We start from the raw sequence: 14,407 nt of genomic DNA, 5'->3' as shown, positions 1-14,407 counted from the left end.
TGTTTAAGTCATTACCTTTAAACTGCTCGAGCAGTTTTGTTCCTCTACAACAAATCAGGTTATTAACAAATTCTGGTTATTAACATTTGCATCAAGAGTGCATAATTACAGCACAATTACAGTTTTGTTCAAGCTTCTTTGTTAAAATGCTCTGAATTATTGTTACAGTTAGGGATAACTTCTTAGAGGGTTTATCTTTCAGCGTTTGACTCAGAAATTTGTGACTGACTTGGTCATTACTCATTCAGTCTGCTCACCTGCTGAAGTTGTGAATTTTCTACCAATGAAACCAGACAGCTTGGAAGCAACTGCTAGGAAGTCTGGTGAAAATCTGCCGTCATTCAAGGCTGTGGACTTGAACTTCAGCCCCATTTTTTTCCAAAGGAGTACCTTCAAAATTAATTTCCTAGGCATGTCACTTGACAAGACACCTCTGCCTTGACTTCAGAAGTACCAAACACAAATCTATCTGCTCCATAGAAAGAACAGAGGATTATCACTTCTGAAAGTGAAGTTTGCAGTCTGTTGCAATCAATATTTTTGTGTCAAGTATCTTCTTGATCCCTGGTCTGATAATCATTCTGCTTCTGCAGGGGGAGAATTTATTAGAAGATGCTGGTGTTACAAACATCGAATACTTAGAATTGTGCTCCCGTTTACACTGCAGGGCCTTCAGTTGCTGTCTTGATGTTTAGAAAATCTGCCAGCTGGCTCTTGAGCTCCAAATCCCATAAAATAACAGCCTCAGTCACAAAACACGGTCAGTTGCAAGAGGAAAAAAATAGATTTCTTTCTGTTAGCTTTAAATAACTTCTTTGACATTGCAAAATTTTTTACATTAATTAAAGGAAACCTGGTTAGACAAGAGCAGGTGCTATGGTACCCGGTGGCATCACAATCCCTTGCAGTGTTTTTTCCCAATCTGCTTAACAGCAGGATTACCTTGTTTGGGTACTTTACCTTTCTGGAGAGTAATATAGTTCTTTAGATGTCTTCAGCCCAAGCAGTTGAAGATCAAATTGATTCATTCTTAACCAAGTTAAAGTAATTTTCCTTGATTGTATTTCCACACCTTTTAATCTTTAAACACAAATAAGGGAAGAGTTAATTTTGGAATTCTGTCATTGACTCTCTTGTTTAGTGCTTCTTAAAAGTCAACAGATGTTTTCATGTGGCAAGATACTTCATAGCTATGAAGTAGGAGTATTCAGGTCACTGAATACAAACAAAATAAAACAAACAAACAAAATAATCCCAAAACAAAAAGAATAGGAGAACAAAACAGGAAAAGGCAAGAAGTCTTTTGCAGCACCCTTCATTAATGTGTATTTGCCAAATGATGTGTGATCCTCTCTAGAAGTAAGGGAAACTGACTGTCCTTAAATATGGATTTCTATTAAGCCTGCCATTAAAAAGGACAGATATTGATGAAATTTAACCAAAACCACAAAACACACTTCCTCTGCAGTACAGCCTTGCTGCCATGGTGTCTGTGTGTTTGAACAGGTCACATGTGCCAAGATGCAGAGCTTGGAGCAGCTGTCAGTGACTGTTGTCACTCCTTGCAGTGCCTGTGTTGTAGACCTTGTGCCAAAGGAGCTGCCAGCAGGACTTCTTCTAATTCAACTCGTGCTGATTGCCTGGGCCAAAACTGGAGCTTTCCTGGAACCTTAGGCAATCTACTCAGAGAAGAGAGAAGCAGAGCCACAAAATGCACATTAACACAAAAGTTCACTTACTGTACTGCTCTGTGGAGTGTGGAGGAGGTACTCACCACTCCAGCATGCATCAGCATAGATCCAGAGACTGTCTCCAAGCTGTTGACTGTGTCAGGTCCCATTTTGAAGCAGCTCCCACACTTTCTAAGAGAACTTCCTGATAAATCCGTGTTGCCTTCTACAGTGATCCTTAATCTCTCAACCACATGGTTAAAGCATTTTCTAGTTTGTTACTACTGTATTGTGTAATTCTAGTTTCAGCAGTGAACTGTTTTATGGATTGCTATGGTTCATTTGGGTCTCTTAAATTCACAGGGCAATGTACTCTGTCAGTCAAGCTTTATTTCATGAACTTATTAGGTGAAAATCAAACCAGGGCTCAATCCTCTTTTGATAAACTAGTCTGATTTTCAATTCTCTAATGTACTGCTTCAACAATTCACATAGTCATTAACTCAGAAAATTACTAACACACATGCTTATGAGCAAGAGAGGGTGCTTATCCTTCCTTTCCATCACGCTGCAGGTGTCCCCTCTATTACTCCAGGAAGCAGGAGAGCCTCAGCAGCCCGGCTTCTGCTGGACCTGCTGCCAAAGTCTCTCGGGGTAAACATGTAGTCCTGCCTCCCAGCTCGGAAACCTCGTCTAATTACACCTTCCCTGTGTCTTGTTGCAGTTTGCTCTAAAGACTTTCAGACTTATCAGAAGCTACCAAACACTTACTTTTTCAAGGCTGCAGGCTCAGTAAACCTGACCTCTTTCTGGCCTCAGTACCAGCACAGATGCCGCTCTCCCTGTCAGGCCCTTCTCCCAGCACAGGCCAGGCCTTGGCAGGGCTGTGCCTTAGGGCAGCACTGAGCAGGAGCTGAGCGAGCAGCTGCTGTGGGTCTGGGCCCTACTTCTGCTGTTGCCTTATCATTTCCTGAGTTGATTCAGGCTGGCCCTGAATGCAGCAGCGATCTAGAACCGAACCTGCCTTTTCCCCGCAGAGCCCGCTGAAGCAGCTCGTTATTGCCCATTAATGGCTGCGCATTCAGCGGTGGCTGTGCAGGGACAGCACTAGATGGTGCAGTCACACCAGTGCAACCTCCCGGGCCTCCCACCTCGTTGTCCCCCTGCTCTCTGCAGGGACAGCCACTGCACACCCCAGAGAGCATCCCCATACCCAGGGGCTGCCCTGGGAAGCCACAGAAATAGGCAGAAGGGAGTCTGGCAGCCCTGTCTCACAGCAGGCTTGCCCCAGAGAACAGAGCCCTTTGCATGGTGGGCTGCAGAGCACCCAAAGGCACCGAGTCCCAAGGCTGGCAGGGGCAGGTAGACAAGGGGGGACCTTTTCACATATTCACTGACAAGAAAATATGCAATTTAAAATTTTATTAAATTTTATACTCTATTATATGTTTATTTATTTATATTTATTTATATATATTACACTGTCACATCTGCCATTTAGAACTGACCAAGACCGTTTTCTCCCAGAAGCAACTGACTTCAAATTGGGTCGATTTCATGGGAACATTGTTACTCAGCCACTGCTCATGCAGCCCTAGAGGAGGACAAGTGCAGGCTTTTAGGCAGCCCTGAATAGGGACACTGGTTACAACCTTTCTTTTGGTGTTAAACTGTCAGCATGAGCTTCCCATTCCAGCAGGAGCAGGTCTTTCCTGGTTGTCCTACAAAAGAGTAAAGTCTGGAAAACAGGGAGGGCTACACACACACACACAGGGTCAGGTCCTTCCACCCCAACAGCAGTACTTGAAGGATGTAAAGGAAAATAGTCACTCAAAGCATGTGATTTGCAGCTAATGAGGAAAGGAAGGTGATGCCATATCATGCAATCAGCACCACTCCAGTTGCTGGCATACAGCTCTCCACACACAGGCATGGACACAGAATGTGGTCTTAGTTGTTCAATAATAATAATAGTAATAATAAGAAGAATCATAATACTCGTTGATATTGCATTCTTATGCAGAATTTTTATTTTTTTTTTCATTTTGAGACATCTTTGGCAATATTGATAACAGAAAGAGACCCAGGACAAGTCCTGATTTGTCTACAAGAACTGAAAAAGAACATTCAGAGAAACTTCATTCTTGTTCACCAAGTTTATTAAAGTTCAAAATATTCATGGCCTTCTTACTCTTTTTCAACAAAGCTGTAGTATTATATTAATTTTAAAAAAACATAACACAGGCATGACTTGAGGGGTGTGACTGTTGCATCACTCTCCTGTCATATAGGAGGTGTCTCAGAGCAAAGGCCCACAATGTCACCTGTCTTGTCTGAGTTCCATCTGCTGCAAGAGGAACAAAAGCAAAAATCAGCAGAAGAAATCAGCTGAAATCTGGATCAGCTTTTATCTGCATGCAGAGCTGTGCCATGCAGAGTGGAGAGCTAACATGTGGTGAAACAGCAGCTCAAACTAAATGGGGAGAGTCTGAAAGACAACTGAGAAGTTACTCAGGAAGCAGCCACCTAAACTGTGAAGCTGTGACCATGCCTCTAAGGACACCACCTTTCCTGTTTGGGGGTGGGGGTTTGTTTGGGTTTGAGATTTTTTATATTATATTAATCATTTCTTCTTAAAAGAGTGGAAACGTCCAAGGCACAGATGTAACACAGAGATATTTTACATTTATAGAGGATTTTGACATTGCAGAGGTTTCTGCAATAACTATGCAAGGCAGGTATGTCACTTGGGCAGCTTTCAATGACAACAGTTTCAACCTAAATGATTCTATGGTTCTGTGCCCCCATCTTACAGCAAGGGTGGAAGCAAGAACTTCTGCCTTTCAGTATCTGTCACCAATGGAATTGAGAACACATGGTTTCTGCTCTGCCAGCCTAGGGGTAGCAGCACTCTGATGATAGTTCTTCTCTTAAGGCTGGTGCTTTCCCCTTGCTCCTGCCAGCAGGGCAAAAGAAAGTGCTACCAGATGCAATGTACTTGCCCCAGAGAATGGGAGCACCATCTTCAGTTCTCATTAGCTCAAGGGGCAGAAATCTCTCAGCATGGGATTTGTATTTGTCTTAAAAAGAAGAGCATGCTAGGAATTTGGAAATGATGGCTGTATTGATGCTTTTTCCCCCTTTCAGAAAGTATCATAGATCGATCCTCTTTCTCCTAAAGGAGCTGTTTTCTGCTCCAGAAAAGTTGACCTGAAGAAATTAAAAGTTCTCAAGACCTGTATTTGTGTCTCAGCACAAGTCCTTGGTAGACCCGTGAGAAAGTCAGCTAGTGTTGCAACATCGAGAAAACGTTTTCCTGCTTCTGATACTACAGCAAGGGAGTGTGAGGTGATGGTTTACTCTACATCTGGCCATGCTGGTGGTCTCCTCCAGAGTGCTTACAGGAGCTGAGGTTTTGCACGGTGAGAGGAAAAAAGTGCAGCCGCTGCTGCCAAGAGGATTTATTTGCTCTGTCACGTAGCTGCCAGTAGCAGTACTCCCTTGCAGTGCCACACCTCCGTGGTGACTCTTACGTGAGAAATGAGCACATCTATTTCCTATTGCTGTCAGGGAATGTGGTTAAACATGGCTCTGAAAACTGGAACACAGAAATACAATGCCAGTGGTACTTAACACTGCCACTGAACATAAGGGGAGAGGTTGTTTGCAAAGTAATAACACTGAATAGAACTGAAATGCTTCTGACTGAAGTAGGTGGTTTTGCAGAAGTGCCAGCTTGCAGAACGCTATAGATGAGGGCAGTTCCTCAGTTTGTGTTTAAAACCTACCATCTGAGCGGCAAAATTCTTCTTCAATGTCTAAAGGGATTAAGAAGGTGCATTTCTTGGTATCACCCTGCAACAAGAAATGTATTAAGATTACACAGGTGAATTGCTCAGAATTACAGAAACCCAAGAGAGACTCCAGGGAAGTCAAGCACCTGCTGAAGCAATGGTTATGTCCAGGATTCATACTGCCTCTCCAGCTGACAGGGCCTTTGGTGACAAAGCCACACACTGCAGTAGCCATGCTGGACCTGTCAAGAAGGCCACAACCCCAGCACTCTCAGACCGGTTCAGGTCAGGTGTCCTGGCTATGCTCCTTCCTAGCTTCTCATGCACCTCCTCACTGGCAGAGCAAGGGAAACCGAAACTCTGACTTAGGGTAAGTACTACTTAGCAACAATTAAAACATCTGTGTTATCAACATTATTCTCATACTGAATCCAAACAAGCAGCACTGTACCAGCTACTAGGAAGAAAATTAACTCTATCTCAGCAAAAATCAGGACAAGGATTAGGGTTAGGATTGGGAGAGAAACAGAGTGGGAGCCTCTCACCACAGTGGGGCTGCAAAAGAGCTACCGAAGGAAGAGGGAGCCTGCAAAAAGTCTGTGTAACAACTGGTGGAGACAGCAGGCACAAGACACTGCCTGTTCAGCTGGAATGTCACCAAACAAATATTTCAAGCACTGCAGTACTAAACAGAATATGATTTTCTCCCCTTCTCTCTCTGTCTTTTCTTCTGTAATTTCAGGATCAGTTTTCTCTTTCACCTGAGAGCATGCTTAGGAGATGCTCCTCTTTCTGTCCCTGTCTCCTGATACGAAAAGGGAGAAGGAGTCAGGGAAGTCCCTGCTGCCCTCTGTGAGGGGATTGTGTTGAGATACCTGCCATGATCTTGGGTTGGTTGTTCAGACCTTTGCATGGAGCACACGTGTAGCTATACTGAGCATTAAAGGCATTGCTTATTAATAACCATGACAAAAAGGTGAGGTCTTTAAAGAGCAACTGTCAGCATCCTTGAATTAAGCCTCGTGGATAAAGCTTCTGGCTCTGCCCCAGCCTTGCCAGTTCTTCTCTAAAACTGGCATCTCTCCAAATGGCACATGAATGCTCAGTGTATCTGACAGAAAGAAGAGAATTGAGGAAGTTTTATTAATGACAACTTACTCTCTCAAGATCATCTTACTTTCCCAATCAGTTCTTAGAGATGGAGATAACGAAGGTCTCACTTAAGCAAGTGCAGAAAATAGTCTAGGGAGAGATGATACCTATCATCTTTTCTGATGCAGATTTCACTGAGATGCAAAAAGCTTTGTGAGCTGGAGTGAAGGACTCCATGCTTACCATGGAAATAAACACTCATACTCTTTTCAGCTTTCACAAAGCTTCATTAGAGGGGAAGTGTATTTGCCTTCTCCAAGACCCCATTGCCCAGCTTCACGATCTTCCTGTAAAGTCATAATCTCTGGTTTCCTATTCAAAATCGTTTTTCTTTTCATAATTATTTAATAATAGTTTTATCGTTATGTCTGACTGCATTCCTATACAAATGTAATCTTCTGCTGTGATTTGGAACCCAAAGTAATGTAATGTTGCATGGATCCAGGCAGTCACTATTGCTCTAGTCTCCACCAATATCCCTTCTCTCTCACATGGACCTGTAGTGAGAGTGGCCACATAGGGTAGATGAGCACTAGTGACTGATACACATTTATGGTTTTCTTTAACAGCTCTAGGGGGCTTCTTATGTTGTGGGGTCCATTCACAGACTGCATTTTTCTCTAATAAGTTATGGAGTAGTAAGGCTATTACTAAATCCTATACTAAATCCTGGAATATGTGTCCTCCAAGATCCTAAAGTTCCAAGCACAGCACATTTCTTATTCTGGGACACGGGTAACCATTGGATTTCTTGTAGCATATGTTTTTCTCCCACCTGTCCATCTGACTCTCCAAAAGATGAATTCGTGACTGTGCCCTTGTTCCTCTTCTTCTGGTATCTCTACCCCAGTTGATTGTGGGAATAGCAGGTGTTTGTAGTCTTTACAGGTTTTGGGAAGTGGCCACCTCTTAAGGCATCCCCAATGCACTGCCTCACAGTGACCTCTTGTGGAAATTTTAACATTTCCAGCTCTTCAGCCAATGTAGCATGAGCTAAAGGTATGCTAGGGCTATGGTTTAAGATTTGGGATAGACAAGTAAATGTATTGTGAAGTCCCTGCCTGATGAAAGCAAATCTCCTCTGATCTGCCCCTGGTGCTGGGGTCATCAAAAACATTTCTTTCATATCAGTAGATGCCCTCCATCATTAAGAGGACTGACTATATCAGCCCTACTGGGAACAGAGGCAATGAGTGGTTTGGCAGCAGCTGTCAGGCCTCCATAGTCTGCTGTTAGTTGCCACTTGCCATGTGGGTATCCATAAGAACACATCCCTAAAATCCTCTGCTGTAATAATTACTTTTTCTAAGTTGTACTGTCTATATATAGGTCACTGTCCCTAGGTATAGATCCCAGAGTACTAACATGAAACTCAGGGGAAACTCAGCTAATGGCTGTAAAACAGGTGTTGTCTTCACAGCTAACTGATTGAGAGTTTGCTTTTTATCTCAGTACATTTTCCAAAACCACTTATGCTCAGTGATGCTCTTCTAATTCCCCATTTTGTTTTCTCCTTTTCGCATAGAGACAGTCAGGCTATTTTCCATTACCTTTGTTTTACTTGAGGTTCTCCTCTGTTTTTTACCATTTGTGGTATATACTTGTATATCTGCAAACACGCTCTGGAGAACCTCTTGGAAGGCATTACTACTTAACCTTGGCTAAGGCTGATGATTCCAGTGCTCCGCTCAGCTTCCTTTACATCACACTGCAGGTATTCCCTCTATCACCCCAGGAAGCAGAAGAGCCTCAGCGGTACAGCTTCTGCTGGACCTACTGCCAAAGGCTTTTAAGGGTAAAACGGTGTATTACTGACTCCCAGCTCGGAGGCCTGAAGACTTTGACACTTACCAGAGGCTACAAAACAGTTACTTTTGTAAGCCTGCAGGCACAGCAGAACTGATCTCTTTCTGGCCTCCCTGCTAGCACAGTTGCCACTCTTCCTGCCGCCACAGTTGCTTCTCCCAGCGCTGGCCAGGCCTTAGGGCAGCACTGTGCAGGAGCTGAGTGAGCAGCTCCTGTGGGTCTAGGCTCTATTTCTGCTCTTGCTTTATTATTTTCTGACTTTATTCAGGCTGGTCCTGAATACGGCAGTGATCTAGAACTGAACCAGTTTTCCCTTTAGAGCCCACTGAAGTAGCTCGTTATTTCATGTGTGTGTTTTGTGCATCTATATCACTGATGGAAGCTAGTGCTGTGTCCTGCTTTTTCCTCTTTAACAGCTGCCTAAGCTGGATGGAAGCTAAGATAACTGGAAAGACAATGTCTAGAATTTACTGCCTTTGACATATCAATTTATCCAGATTTTGGGGTTATGAAAGATGTATGGTTCTACTCATGTTTGAGGCACAACCTAGGTAGTTTTTTCTTTTGGTTTCTTTTTGTGACGAAATCCCAGCTAAGCCTCCTTTAGGCTGTGTGTCCAGCGGTGGCTGTGCAGGGACAGCACTAGATGGTGCAGTCACACCAGTGCAACCTCCTGGGCCTCCCACCTCGTTGTCCCCCTGCTCTCTGCAGGGACAGCCACTGCACACCCCAGAGAGCATCCCCATACCCAGGGGCTGCCCTGGGAAGCCACAGAAATAGGCAGAAGGGAGTCTGGCAGCCCTGTCTCACAGCAGGCTTGCCCCAGAGAACAGAGCCCTTTGCAGAGCACCCAAAGGCACCGAGTCCCAAGGCTGGCAGGGGCAGGTAGACAAGGGGAAATAAGCTTTGAGAGGGTGTTTTGTGTCCCCCGCACTCCGTTAGCAGCAGCAATGACAGGAGAGACCCGTGAACTGAGAATCAGATGGCAGAGAAACTTCACTGGGACGGAAACACCAGCACTTCTCTGCACGCCATGTTCCAGCTGCACCAAGGAAGTACAAGGCCAAGGGGAAACAATTATTTGGGCTTCAGTGCAGCTGCTGAAGTACCCTGTCCCCAGATCCAGAGAGGAGACAGAGCCTGAGCATGTCCTTCCAGAGGGAGGGTCTGTGTATGCACGGACATGTGTGCGCACACACAAAATACAGAAATGTCCAGCTTCTCCTCCAGCCTAAAGCGCCAACTTAGGAAGGGGTGAGAAGTGTTAATTCTCCAAGCATCAGCAGTACTACTCCCTCTGTTTAGTTTTCTTCACTTAAAAAACTGTTTCTTCTCACTTTAGGGACACTCGGTTCTTGTGGTTTGGTTACATTTTGAGATCACAACAGAATTAGAAAGAGCTGTAGATTTTTTCCCAGAACATTAAAACAGGCTAACCTCGGCACTGCTCACTTCACAATCTATTTTAGGCTCTTCTAAGCTGAGGAATCATTAATATTTCAGTCTAGCCCATTTAAAATTCAAACATAACCTTCTAAACTTTGGTCTGTATGCTGTATCTAGAGTAGGAGCCAGGCAGATGGGTTTGGTGTCTCTATTACTTAAGAAAATAGGTAATGAGGGGGAAAACTGAGCTACACTGAACTTTACACTTTAAAGATCATAATTAGTTACCCATATACTTTCATGTTTCTTGTTTTTAGCAAATTTTTAAAAAACCCTCTTACCCCCCTTTTCCTCCAGCAGAATGGGAAAGCATTAGCTTCAAAGTATTTTTGGTTCATTGCTGCTACTTTAAAGCTATGAGCTATCTTTAAAGTGAAGATACTCTTACTTCAGTAGTTCACATGAATGTATGAACATATTCTTATGAACATATGAGGACTTCATCCTTGAGAAGCCACAGTGGACGCATTATCTCCATTGCTGCAAACAAGTCACAAATTAATGTTCAGTAAAAGCAATCATTGTTTTTCAACTCATTTAAATCTTTTTCTGGATTGTGAAGCCTCTCTGATTTTTTCCTAATGCCAAGTTTGTCACAATAAACATTTTGTTTTCAGTAGCAGGAATCTTACATCACTTGATGCATGTTAGTCTCTGCTCCTACAGTCCTCCAATGGTGCTCTTCTGCTTCCCTGCTTGTTGTCAGTATGACACACTGCCATTTTCCTGCTAATTGTACCTTGTCTCTCAATGGGGACAATTAATCAATACCTTACATAGTTTACAACTCAAAATTCAAGAGGTGTTACATTATTTTTTCAGTGATGTCCCAAGGTTCCTTGTTTCTACAGTATGATATAAAAATATAGCATGTTGCTTTGCCATAGCACATCACCACTGTGCTCCTGTGCATTAGTCAAAACTCAAAATGGAGTTTGGGAAGTTTTAAGCAAAATCATTTCAATAGCTTAGATTGTAAGCTTTGATCCTACCCAAGAGATCCAAGCTCTTAATAGGAAAGTGAAAACAAAATATAATGTCTCTTGTATTGGAAAAATAAATAACTAATAACAGGAATGTCTAGAGCCTTGAGATGTGTCAAGGAACAATGATTACAGAAAGAAGTGTTGTATCTGTTCTTTTCATGAGCAACTATTGGTTAGGAGTGAAAGAAAACAAAATAGTAATTTCAATATAGTTAATATACTGCCACAGTGAATATGAGCCTGCTTCTACCAGTTGATGTCAATAATGGCTTAGGGGGGTTGTCTGTTTGTTTTGGTTGTTCGGGTGGTTTTTTAATTAAATATGCTATTGCATGAAGAAATCTAAGCAATATGCCCAGTCTTTGCCACATCATTCATACTGATGCAGGTTCCTCCCCTGCATCTGTGAGGCATTAAGGAGGAGAGAGGATGTATGAACCAGAATCCAATTGTAGGATCAAAACAGATTATGCAAAAATCCAATAAAAGCATTTCCCCAGCAGGGAGACTAATGCCAAAGAGAATAATGCTATTTTCAAGATTATTCAGTAAATATTCTATTTTGAAAGAGTTTGTGTCGGTTGCAGCATAATAGACAGGTTATATTTGTCTTCGTAATTCTTAATAGTGCTCAGGAAATGATAGTGAAAATACCAGCTGGGAGATGAAAAAACCTGAATGGATTTGGGCTAAGAAAAGCTTCCTCTGAATAAATACCCACGTGGCTGACAGGGACTGTGGGATGACTACCCTGCCAGGCAGTCTCTCAAACAGTTTGGCTGATGTTTCCCCCTCGCCCCATCTTCCTTGAGCACAGCCTCCCCTCTGAGCTCTAAGTAACCCTCCAGGCTCCTCTGTGTTAGTGAGTCAGCCTTGAAAACTCTACTCTTTTTTGGCCACCTTTTCTACTACAAAAGCAGGTGGATTTCAAATCCCGCAGTCAGCCTCCGCCCAGGTTTGTCCTCCTCCCTTAATGTCTTGTCAGAGGGTCTCGGCACACACAATAGGTGATCCTAGTGCTGGTGGCCGGGGCCAGATGCACAAGTGTGCAACACTTGCAGTCACTCCCACTGCTGTAGGGAGTGGGGGAAGCACGGGACCCTGTGTTGCCCTGGGTCTGGGCATTCTGAGGCTCTGGGCATGCACTACCCTCAAACACTGGCTGAGTGTCACCTTTGTCTTTCTTTTTGTTTGTTAGCTTCCTGGCTACCCCTGGAATGGTGGAAGGGAGATGTGTTAGTACAAGCAGTTGTGTGTCAGGTTTTTCACTTCATACAGGTGTTTTTATGGGAAATGACAGGCACCACTGACTGTCACGCTGACCCTAGGACTGTCTGCTGAACACCTCCCAGAAATTAATTTGGAAGTACAAGGAACCTGCTTACAAAGCAGAGACAGAGAGCTCGTGCAGGGGAGAGGAAGCCATAGTACTGCAAGGCTGAGGGGACACAGCAGACCCCCCCGAGGGGACAGTTGCACTGCGGAGGAGGCAGGGATTTCTGCCAGGCTGCTTCCTGAAGGCTTCCTGGGATGTCTGCCTTCCAGAACAGCAGCTGGCTTCTAAATGCCCTGCAACTTTTTACATATCCCTCTTGTCTAGCTGCTTAGAAGAAAAAGCATTGCGTTGGTTATCCTTCCTAGTCTGGTGCCTTTGTAGGAGGGACAGAGACACATCTGTAGAGCAGATTATGAGGACAGGGTCAGGCTGCCACAGAAACTGTCCTCAGGGCAGAGTTCCCATGGCATATCAGACTTCGGCTTCCCTCGTTTCATCATATCATCAGTCCTTGCCCTGGCCATTGCAGTGGGTTTGGAACCATATGATCTTTAAAGTCCCTTTCAATCCATACGATTTATGATTATATGTGACCTTTTCAAGCTCTGGAAATGGATGACATTTTCAAGGAGGAAGAGGATATGCTTCTTGAAATTGTTATTCCTGTTTTAAGGAGTTGATAGTATTTTCTCAAGAGGACATTGGAGCAGAACAGATAGAGGCCTTTACTAGACCCCCATCTTTCATTCTTACTTTTGTAAAGACTAAATTTAGTGTCCAACTAGAGATGACATCAGCTCCAAGTCAGGTATTAGCATTGTGGTTGCTAAGCTTCCATCTTGTTAGCAGCATCTTAAAATGTTCAGAGATAAGAGTCATCCTCCTTTAAGACATCTCATTCACCCACTCAAAATTAGGACTCCAAACCCCATGCCACCAATTCTACTGGCCTTCTGTTTCACATTGCTCCTCATTCCAAGCCATATCCTTCCTTGCAGGGCCTCAGCCTCCTCAGGCCTGCTCCCCTCCCATGTGGCCGCATGAATGACAAACATCCAGTGCTCAGCATCCAGACATGATCATCTCAGGAATCCTCTCAGCTTTTGGCAAGCCGCCTGCCCATCCCCAGGCACTTGCTTGTATCCAAGCTGTGCAGGTTCCTCAGCGAGCACAGCTGCCTCCCATATGCTCTGAATTGCATGGGATCTGCTTCCACAGCTTGAGCTAACAGGCAGGATACTTGAGCTATTGCCAATAAAACAGCCCTGCAAAACAGAAAACAGCACACAAACCTCCCTGAGATGCAAAAGGCTTGGACTCCAATCCCTAGTTAGATGCCTGTTTAGGGATTTCATACTAACCAGTAACAGCACAGTACAAATGCATAAACCTTGTAGAAGGACCAGCAGAGGCCGTGTACACCTTGACCACAATGTCTGGTGGGAAATGCTGGTTTGATTTGTACCTCCAGATGCCAGAGTTGGACAGTGGTATCAGTCACTTGCAGTGTGAGCTCCCTGACACAATGCAAAAGGAAGAAGAGGGACAGGCATCCTGCAGTGTCCCAACATCCCTGCGTTTACTGTGACCAGTGCAGCTAAATATTTGCAGATACTGGATTTAGCATCTTAGCTGAGATAGGAAGGAACAAATTATTACAAAACTAGTTCAAGTGTGAATCTATGTGAGTCTTCTGAGATACAAATGCTGCCAGTCATTCTCAGCCACAGAACATACAGAACTGGAAAAACTTCATGTCTGAAGTCCAAGGTCTGTGAATATGAATAACCAGCATGTCCAGATTTTTGGTGCCATGAGGAGTACACCCTGGCTAAGCAGAAGAGGGGGAGCTTAGAAGACACCAGTTATGGGCCCAAGATCCTTACTCTACTAATCTGTGAAAAACATTCTGTGGACATTTATGTTGTTACTTTGCTGGAGTTTTTTTTATACCTTAGTCACACCAGCAAGGCATATGATTTAATAATCTGGCTCACTGAATACTGTTACCTATCTTGAATTTAATGGAAGGTTTTTTTATTCTTCAGTCTTCTTAAGTACCTTATTACTTCTTCTGAAGGATGCACATTTTATAGAAATTTAGAGCCAAATAGTAATTTAATTCTGTAATTAGTTCCTTTAATTGCAATCAAAAGCTGAATGTCAGTCAACAACAAATTAATTCTCAGGAACAAATCTAACTTTCTGAAGATGAAGCAACCATCAGAAAATAATTTAAACTAAGAAAGCTAAAAAAAAACACACCACATACACAGG

The 14,407-nt window shown here is 43.5% G+C and overlaps 1 long non-coding RNA gene across 1 annotated transcript; it reads right to left on the bottom strand.

Annotated features, from left to right (window-relative positions):
• Positions 1-3,930: 3,930 nt before the first annotated feature.
• On the bottom strand, positions 3,931-8,271 carry LOC113967446. The gene is made up of 3 exons (XR_003534171.1): positions 8,072-8,271; positions 6,340-6,575; positions 3,931-4,017 (listed from the first exon to the last, which is right to left on the bottom strand). It is a non-coding gene; the product is annotated as an uncharacterized LOC113967446 (long non-coding RNA).
• Positions 8,272-14,407: the final 6,136 nt, after the last annotated feature.

The sequence above is a fragment of the Neopelma chrysocephalum genome, unplaced genomic scaffold (assembly GCF_003984885.1).
Source record: "Neopelma chrysocephalum unplaced genomic scaffold, ASM398488v2 Primary Assembly neopelma1_23, whole genome shotgun sequence".
Classification (NCBI taxonomy): Eukaryota; Metazoa; Chordata; class Aves; order Passeriformes; family Pipridae; genus Neopelma; species Neopelma chrysocephalum.
This window is presented reverse-complemented; position numbering and strand designations above follow the sequence as displayed.